This window comes from Lepidochelys kempii, chromosome 26, assembly GCF_965140265.1.
Source record: "Lepidochelys kempii isolate rLepKem1 chromosome 26, rLepKem1.hap2, whole genome shotgun sequence".
Taxonomy (NCBI): domain Eukaryota; kingdom Metazoa; phylum Chordata; order Testudines; family Cheloniidae; genus Lepidochelys; species Lepidochelys kempii.
This window is the reverse complement of record NC_133281.1, coordinates 10,419,599-10,429,417: the sequence shown is the minus strand read 5'-3', so window position 1 is coordinate 10,429,417 and position 9,819 is coordinate 10,419,599. Positions and strand designations below refer to the sequence as shown.

At 51.7% G+C, this 9,819-nt stretch overlaps 1 protein-coding gene across 6 annotated transcripts in view; it reads left to right on the top strand.

Annotated features, from left to right (window-relative positions):
* The first annotated feature begins 1,421 nt into the window (after nt 1-1,421).
* RASSF2 (Ras association domain family member 2) overlaps nt 1,422-9,819 on the top strand; it is a 55,598-nt gene continuing 47,200 nt past the window's right edge. For all 6 annotated transcript variants that reach the window (XR_012156253.1, XR_012156252.1, XR_012156251.1 and 3 more), the window contains exon 1: nt 1,422-1,593. The gene's annotated coding sequence lies outside the window, so the exon portion shown is untranslated. The remainder of the gene's footprint in view (nt 1,594-9,819) is intronic.

The window sequence follows — 9,819 nt, the reverse complement described above, 5'->3', positions numbered from 1 at the left end:
CCTGGATAGATCAGACCACTCAGGGTATATTTAACCTGCACACAAAGCCCAGGCTCTGACTCGGGTTTGAGCCTAAGTGCCAATTCCATCCACACACACGTCAGCCTGAGTTGGGTCAAGAAGCGCTCAGGACACAGGGTCCATGACCCTGCTGGAGGAGTGAGTCAGAGCCGGAGATTCCTGCACTGAGCCCAAGAACTTGTGGAAGCACTAATGTGAATAATCTGGAGCAGTGGCTCGCAACCTTTCCAGCCGGCTGTTCCCCTTTCAGGAGTCTGATGTGTCTTGCGTACCCCCAAGTTACCCCTCACTTAAAAATTACTTGCATCAAAATACAAAAGCATCCCAGCACACCATTACTGAAAAATGGCTGACTTTCTCATGTTTACCATATAATTATGAAATAAATCCGCTGGAATATAAATATTGTATTTCTATTTCCGTGTACAGTATACCGAGCAGTACAAACAAGTTATTGTCCGTAGAACATTTTAGTGTGTACTGACTTCACTAGGGCTTTTCACGTAGCCTGTTGTAAAACTAAGCCAATACCGAGATGAGTTGATGTACCCCCTGGAAGACCTCTGAGTCCCCCAGGGGAACATCTACCCCTGGTTGAGAACCACTGACCTAGAGACACGTCCAAGCTAGATGTAAGGACTCCCAGGATGGAGAATACATGTCCCTGGGCAATCTGATCCCATAGTTAATTACCCACACAGTTCAAATATTCCACCTTATTTCCAGTTTGAAAACTCTTCAATTTCCAGTTTATGGAGCCTTCGACATGGATTAAAACTCTTGCTCGCTCATTCCAACCATGCGTCAAACATCAGATGGCCATGCCACCTGGTCCCTACAGACCCGTACTGTGTTTGATCTGGGGTGAGACACAGCCCTGAGAGCCCCCAGCCGGGGGAGATCCTTTGGCCCAGGTCCTCAAACGTAGCCAGGGCCCGGGGCCTTTGTGACTCTCCACCCACGGTTTTCACAAAAGTTTTCTCTCTTTCCCATCACAGCCCCCCCCAAATGATGTTCGTGCAGCGGGTGCCTCTCCAAACCCACTGTCCCTGTGCGCTGGGCTTTTTTCCAGGACACCCCCCCCAGGCTCTATCCCCTTTGTCCTCCCAAGGTTTGCAATCCCAGCACCCCTCTGATGCTTGAGGTTTGCAATCTCTGCAGCCCGAGGTTTGCCATCCCAGCCTGTGGGAGGCTCTCCCAGCCAGCCACCCTCCTCCTCTGTCCGAGGCTGATGACACTCCAAACTCGGGCAGCTGCAGAAGCCGCTAACCAGCTGCGCATTGTCTGGGCGGGCCCCCAGGCTGCTCCTCCCTGCTCCCCACCGAGCCGGGCGGCGGGGCGGGGCTGGAGACACCAATGAGGCTGCGGAAGGGAGCCGCCCAGCCGCGGCGATTGGTGCGGGGGGCGCCGGGAGAAAGGGGGAGCGAGGCCGACGGAGGCGGGCGGGGTCTGCAGCCGCTGCGCCGCCTCCCCTCGGCCCGCGGGCGGCGGATGGAGGCGCGGGGTGGGCGCCCGGCGCGGGCACCGAGCCGGAGCAGCGGGGCGGCCGCTGATCGCCCGGCCCAGCGCACGGTAAGGGCCGGCCGGCCGCTCGCTCTGCAGCCCGGGCCCGGGCCGGGGCGGGGAGGTGGGTAACAAAGGCGGGCCCCTTGGCAGGGGAGCCCGGCCCCGGCTCCCTGCTGGCGGGCTGCAGAGGCTGCGAAGTGGAGCGGCCGCCTGCGAGGCTGCGCTCCCACGTGGCAAGAGGCGTCCGAGAGCCGGGGCCGGGCGGGGTGCCCTGGCGCAGCGGATGGGGCGGGAGGCAGGATGCCTGGGTTCTGCTCCTGGCTCTGGGGTGTCTAGGGATGACAGCAGCAGGCTGGGAGAGCAAGAGCTCTGGGGTTCTCGTCCCAGCTCAGGGAAGAAGTGGGGTCCCGGAGTCAGGACAAGGAGTGGAGACCCCGGGGGAGTCTGCTCCAGCTTTGCCACTCGGTATCTGCTCTGGAGCAAATTGCATCGTCGCGGTGTCCTTCTCCTGAGCCATCAGCATGGGTGGTTGGGTAACTTCCCCCCTGCAGCCTGCTTTTATTGACAGACTCTAGTTCCCTTTGGACTCCGCTCTGTAGGCCAGGGCGGGGAGAAGGACGCTGAAAGAGGAAGAAACTGGTTCCTGGATTTCGAGAGTCTTGTTTTCAGTGGGCATCAAGCGACGCTGACATAAGAAGGGCCCCACTGGGTCAGACCAAAGGTCCGTCAAGCCCAGTATCCTGTCTGTGACAGTGGCCAATGGCAGGTGCCCCAAAGGGCATGAACAGACAGGTTATCGTCAAGTGATCCATACCCTCTCACCCAATCTTCACCGAGCTGTTCGGTGTGTCAGACTTTCTGTTCTCAACCCTGATTTATGGGGAGGTCAGAGGCCCTGGAGGGAGATTAGGTCAGGAGCTATTCAGTGGGTGTGCGTGTACTGAACTAGTCAAGTATACTGTGTCAGTTTCCCTGGAGGAGGAAGAGAGGCAAGGGCTTATGGGTTTTCACTGATGTGCTCCTCCCAACCCATATGAATTTCAGCAATTGTTTGGGCAAACATTACTACGCTGTCGCTTTGAAAATAATAAAAACCTGCTACAATCGCAGTCTTTGAAAGTGGGAGACGGCAACGGTCTGGAACCTTTTTTTAACCGATAGAGGGACCTTTATTTGCCCAGGTGCTGTGTTTATGTGAAGTATGTTCCAATCGAAAGCCCCCTGAGCCCTGCAAACCTCCACTTTTTCCCTTCTGCCAATAAATCAATTTTTGCAAGTTTGAGACTTGTGTGGGTAAGACAGACTCAGGTGCCTTAACAAAAGAAGTGTGCACAAACTCAAAAACAGTAAAAAGTCATTAACTTAATAATTCATAGCTCTTTTTCAAGTCAGAAGGAGCCATTATGATCATTTAAAGCTCTTGGCTTCTGTAACGGATGCCTTAAATTTACTTGTCATGATAACATGGCTCAGAATAATTACCTGTGTAGTGAGACTGTTAACTAAGTGCTTACAGGGGGATTTCACCAGGTCATCTGCACCACTTAAAGATGTAAGAGATGCCCAGGCCTCATGCTGACCCCTTGGACAGGGCCGGCCTTCACCCAAATTGACCTGCGTGAGCTGGTTCTAATGCTCGGGAAAGATGCTGTGTGGGCTGGAGTCCTGTGTCGATTTCCAGAGTAGCTGCTGCCTGGGGAGAAGCATTACCTTGGGGGAAGGGGGTAGGACCTCAGCCAGTGCATCTCCATGCTGGCATGGTGACGTCTTGGTGAGAGGCTAGTTCAGTCTGTAGTCCTGGACCTCTGCTGAGATCTCTCCTGTGGGTGTAGCCCCGGGGAGGGGACTGGATCGAAACCCCCAGCTCATTTCCTGTCGGCCACAAAGAGCCATTTGATGGCAACTGTTTCTAGTCGGGCTGGGTTTGAACCAGTGACCTAGGGGTGAAGAGTTCAATAGACCCCATTGCTCTGACCCGTCCCACTTAATTTCCCTGCGTCTCATCTCGAGGCCTTCCTACCCTTTGCCTCTAACCTCGACCTGGCTTCTCTCCATTTCCCCTGAGCAGGACCCTTCCAGGCAATATCCACTTGGGAATAAGATCCACGGCCTCGGCAGGGCTTTTTAGTGCCCAGTGTCAGAACAGGTGGCATGTGTTCCCCTTTCCAGCCCCGTTGCAGGGCGCAGTACCCGGCTACCAGCAGGACAGTGGCTTTAGCCTTCTCCTGCTAAATTGGATACTGGGCTCCCGTTATAGGGCTTGCCCTGTGGGCTTGGGCCAGCAGTGCTTACAGCAGCCAGGCTGGAGGTACCGCCATTGCCTAGGGCAGCCGTTCTCAAACTGTGGGTTGGGATCCCCACATGGGTCGCGACCCCTTTTTAATGCGGTTGCCAGGGCCGGCTTAGATTTGCTGGGGCCAAAGCCTGAGGGCGTCAGATTACAGGTCCCCCTCTCTGGGGGGAAGTGGGGCTTTGTTTGACATCCCCCAAACCCCCCAGCAGTGAGGCTCGGGCAGGCTCAGGCTTCGGTCCCCCCTTCTGGGGTCGTGAAGCAATTTCTGTTGTCAGAAGGGTGCAGTGAAGTTTGAGAACCCCTGGCCTAGGGCATGTGAGAATTGCTGGAGTGAGCACCTGTCTGTGAGTAAAGCAGCCTTAGTTAGGACAGGGATGGAGTGGGCTCCATGTGACCATTTATGTTGCATGGGCCTGAGACCATCTGGACAGATTGCCCTCACCGGGTTGTGGGTCATGGGGTAGGGAGGGAGTTGATACGTCTCAGGGTGGACTCAAAGCGCAGAAATATCTGTTGAACGGGGCGTGTGTGGGGATTCACACTCAGGCAGCTTTTAGTGGTGGCGATGTTCTTCCCCCCGAAGCTGCTATGCACGCATCTTTCAGACATACCTGGCTCTCTCCGAAGAGCAGAGCGATATCCTCATAGCCAAGGGAGTTTGCTCTGCACGGTTAGCTGGTGGGAACCGGTGCTGAATGTCCCAGCTTTGAGCCCCACCGATGACCCACAATGATGGCTCCTTTTTCAGACCCAACAGCTTTAGGAAGTCAGTCCAGGGCTTCCGACGGTGCTTTGACGCTCTTTCCTGACTCTTAACATCCTGCTTTCCGGCCTCAGGGTGGCCTCTGATGTTTCTGGCTGTTTGCAGACGCAGGAGCACGACCTTGGGGTCAGTTTCACTTAGTTTGTGTTTGGAGGGTGTTCTGCGTAGTCATTAGGGGATAGGAACTTTCATTTTAAATCAAAGCTTCGATCTGCACGTGGAAGGGTGCGCCGTTTCTGCCCCCAGGAATCGCTCTGAGCCAGCTCTCCCTGCCCGTCAATTAGCATAACTGCACTGGTGCTATGCCCTAAGTGTACGGAGCAGGTGCCAGGTTAGCAAACTACAGCAGTAGGGCGGATTACACCAGTTCCTGGCCACTCGTGAGAGCTGTTCCTGCCACAAGGCCTCAGGTTCTACAGGACGGGATGAAAACCCCCCCCAGCTCTCCAGAGAAACTTCACTTCTCGCTGTTGCTCAAGGTTTCTGTCAGGTTCTGGGCTAACTCCCGGAAGCGTCCCCCTGTCATCGCAGCCTTGTCTGTCGTCACTGTTGCAACGGCGTAGGGTGCCCTCCAGATGGGCAGGCTCAGCAAGAAGCTTACAGGCCCAGCTTTGTTGGAGACTGGAGCACGTGTGTGTTGTGTCACCCTCCCCGGGCACCCCAGTGCTGTGAGCGGGGAGGGTGTCGGGCTGAATCCGAACGCTGCTGTCGGGGAGCACGGGCTGCTGGAGAGTATTTCCTTCCACTGTTTGCCAGCACACCAGGATGAGTCAAGTGGCCGGGAAGGACCCCGGCAGTCTAGGTTTTGGTGGGGTGGCTGCAGCAGTGGCTTTGCAGAGCAGATGGGTTTGTCAGGACCAGGGAAAAACGGTCTGAAAAAGATATTTTTAGGGTAGATTGCATTTTGGTACAGTCAGCCCTGAAAGTGACTTTAGAAATGGATAATGTTGAATGACAAGCCTGCTAAATCCTGATATTCCCAACCTTCTGTGGGTGCGGGAGGCATCGAGCTTTCTAATTGGTTCAGGAAACCTCCTATAATTTCATACTTCTGTGTAGCCCCCTTCCACGAAAGGTTTGAAAGGACGTTGCAAAAAGTAAGGGATTCTTCTTGTGTGCCTGCGGGCCAAAGAGTAATTAAATAGGCTCCATTTTTAATGGTTGGGTAAACTGAGGCACGGTGCAGTTACCTGACTTTGCGCAAGGTCACGGAGAGACCTGCTGGCACCGCTGATGGTAGAACACTGGCAGCTGAAGCTGGTAAAGTTCAAAGTGGACAAAAGATTCGCGTCTTTCGCTGGGAGGGTTAGCCGCTGGAATGGCTTAACAAGCAGTGTAACGAATGCTCTCTCTCTCGGACTCTTTAAATGAAGTTCTGCTCTAGTTGAACCCTGACGTACACGGTTTACTGCAGCAGTCGCTGAGGGAAATTCTGCAGTTTGTGTGGTCTCAGAGGTCAGACTAGATGGTAACGGTCCCTTCAAGCTTTAAAATCTATTTATCTATGCAGCCCAGGAGTTCTGACTCTGTCCTGTGCACTAGCCACTACATCCTGCTCCATCCACAGACTTGTTGATCTCAGCCATCCCCTTGCCTTAGGTGGCCATCTACGAGACCAGGGAGAGGAGGTTGGCCGACGGGGTCTCCTGTGACTGTGGGGCCTATTTCTCCGCTCACGCATCCGGGCGGAGTTCCTTTGGGTGGCGTCCGTTGGCTCCCTTGACACCTTTGAGGAGCAGTGGGCGCTCTCTGGGGTTCTCTGCTCGGTGTCCCCATCAGGTTCCCTTCGTTTAGCCCTGTGACCTCACTCCCGTCCCTGTTCTATCTTTCGTTGTCCCCCGTACTCACTTGGAATCCCAGACCTGTGGATACTCCCCTGAGGCTGGGGGGAGGTCCTTTAGTAGTGGGTGGTCGGATCAGTCGGCTCAGAGGCATCTTGTTGAGCCGGCGTTTATGAAAATAAAGCAATTGTTGCAGGTAATGCAATTCTACCGATATGTATTGCTTGGTAAGGACAGCCTCGGGGATTCCTTGATCAGCTGGAGGTTTCTTGTTAGCAGCATCTGCTCAGAGCTTTAAGTATCAGATCTGACTCTCTTTGAATAACCCAGACTCACGGTTTCTCTTGCTGCACCAGTCTTCATCGGTTCCTGTGTCTCCTTTGTCCCATCTACTCCTGCACCATCCAGGTTTTCTTTATACCTGCGAGTAAGGGCACGTCGTGTGTAACAGCGTGAAAGTGACCCCTACTTGTGTCCTCTTTGCACACTTCAGTTGCTCGTTCAGAACGCTCCGTCCGGGTGGCCTGTCAAACGGCGTTAAAGGGAGACGAGCAGAAAGGCCATTTGGCCTGATGATGCAGCAGCCGGAGAGTGGTGGAGCAAATCGTGCTCAGGGCTTCGAGCATTCTCTCTGACCATTGGGACTAAAGTCAGGTTTAACATCTGGGGTGTGTGTGTGTGTGTGGGGGTGTGTGTGTGTGTGTGTGGAACCCGAGACTGGACTGTAAGTGCCTCGTGTAGTAATTATATAGCATAAGGGGAGGGGGGCATTCTTAACATGGGCCTTTTGGTGCTACTATGATCAATGTTGTTAATAAAATCCTCCTTTAGGAGGCTGTGTTCCTCATTGGCAGAGGGATTGACTCCTTGCCTTATGAGGTTTCTTCCTTAAGTTTCTGTGATCCTAAAATCTCGATAAGATAGAAAATCATCCGATTACTTCCCCCCACTCCCCTCTCTGTGAGACCTACAGCGACATTCATTTCTATTGCTTTTGTTTTAATTCCCCAAATGCCACTGTAGTTACTGGTTTCAGAGGGGTAGCCGTGTTAGTTTGTATCAGCAAAAACAATGAGGAGTCCTTGTGGCACCTTAGACGCTAACAAATTTATTTGGGCATAAGCTAGAACCCACTTCATAGGATGCATGGAGTGGAAAATACAATAGATCTTTTCATATATGCCTGCTACTGAGTTTTCCACGCCATGCATCTGATGAAGTGGGTTTTAGCTTATGCCCAAATAAATTTGTTAATTTCTAAGGTGCCACAAGGACTCCTCGTTGTTTTTACTGTAGTTGCTATGGGCTTGCGCCACAAAAGGATTTATCATTCCCAAGTGCCACTTCAGTTCCTCGGCCACAGAGTGAGACAATACTCCTGACCAGGTCTAAATAAGAGCCTTTTTGCTGCACCTCTTGAGGGTTGTTTTGTGCATTGACTTGTCGTGCTTGTCAGGTACTGATCTTGTTTATATTGAGCTGCTCGGACCATCTCTCCGGGGCAGAGAGTGGAAAAGCTCTCCTGTTTGCATTGTGGATGCTGGACGTACTGGCTCACTTCTGTGGGTGAGCTCTGGTGCTGATAATTTTTAAAAGGAGATCAAACTGCCCCTACGCATCAAGGAAAGTAAGCCTTGCCTTGGGTGTGAGGCTGTCAGCGTCAGACTGCCGGGCCCCTTTCTAGAAACCCTGCATGAGGAACCGTGAATCTGCACAGCAGACCCAAAAAAGGAAGAACTGGCAGCTCTTCATCTCGCTTAGGAAATGGAGATGGTGACAGAGATGAGGGTGTCAGAGAAGGCTTAAGCAGCTTGTCGCTTCAGATCTAGCAGCCAGGCGATAAACAGGAAGTTGGAGCTCAATCAGAAGCAAATCTTCCAACTGAGAAACTGAAGACACCCTGCCACGGCTGCTGCACCAGCTTGAAGTTGTTTTCACAGAGGGGGGGCTCTTCCCGTGCATTTTGAATCATAAGGCAGGCGAAATACACAAGCGTAAGCCCATTCACCTTCTAGAAATTCATTCATAATGTAACTTTTTCAAGGGAAACCAGAGGTTTGGCCTCTCCCTCTCCCGTTGTAGATAAATAAGCACCATGTGGCTCAGCTTGGGGACCTTAATAACTAAGCATGTCTGCAATTAAGATCTCCACAAACTTTTTGCAAGAACAGTTTTTTTGTGAGGGTGTCCTGGGCCTTAATTTCTCCTCCTTTACCCTGATGGCTGCACTCCACCCCAGAGAGAGCTGCATTTTATTATTGCTCTTTTACGGATTGCTTCAAACCTTTAAAATTACAACTACAGTAGCCACCTGGTGCTCCAGGCACCTAGTGCCTAAATTAAAACTAGCAACATGAGCATAAACAAAGGACTATGCATAAATATATCCACTGCCCCCTATCCTCCTTAACACAGACAGCGGTGTGTGTGTGAGGGGGTGTACAGCGGGTCAGGAATGCGAATCAATCTGGACTCCACTGGACCAAGATAGGTAGTTCCAAAATCAAAGACTTTCCCTTTCACAAGTGCTGGCTTGAAGTGGTTTCCGTTATATGCAAGGTTTGCAGTTTGGTTCAGTGGCTCTTGGCACCCCCACAATACAAATTGTTTCAGCACCCCTGCTTCAGTTAATGTTGAGGTTGTTCCAGCTTGAGAGCCTTTGCTGATTTCAGCAGTGGCCGTGTGTTTGAAGGGTGCTGTATAAACTGCTCCAAGAGGTCCCCCGGCACTTCTTGGCTTAGGCATGCGACTGCTAAGGAGCTTCAAGGATGCCCTTCAGGTAGGCTTAGAAAGATTAGATTTTAATCGTAAACGTTGACATCACTGTGCACACACAAGCCGACACACAGGTATTTCCATCGATTATAATCAACGTTTGCAGATAGGCCGAGGAAGGAAAACGCTGCTTGAGAACTTAGCTGCATTTGATTTGAGGATATGTACTTTCTACGTTTTGATGTGATGTTGACTGTCTGTGTTTTCATGCTTTATATAAAGCTTTAACTTTTTGAATCTCAGTGGCTACTGTCATGCAGTCTGTGAAAATTTAAATCGATGCATATCTTAAAAGCCTGAAACCCCTAATTTTGCATAACTGTGAGAATTTAAATAGGGGGAAATGCTTGAAAATAAATATTGTGTGTCAAAATGACAATAACGTAGAAATCAAATTCTGCCAAGCCTATCTGTGGGTGTATTAAGACAAATAGACAGCTAAGGGATGTAAATGCATAGAGGCAAATTCCCTGGCTGATGCAAATTGTCAGTGCTGCATTGGTTAGTTCAAGGTTAAAAACCTCTAAGTTCCCCAGTGTTTTTATAAAGTACTGAGGGCCAGCAGGTTGGTTATGTCCATAGAACAGAAACTTCAGTCTGGTTGCTTCTTTGCCACTGTTTGAGGCAGCCAGTGCTTATCTCTAGCCTTTGGGTCACTGTGTGTTTTGAGATGGCCAGGG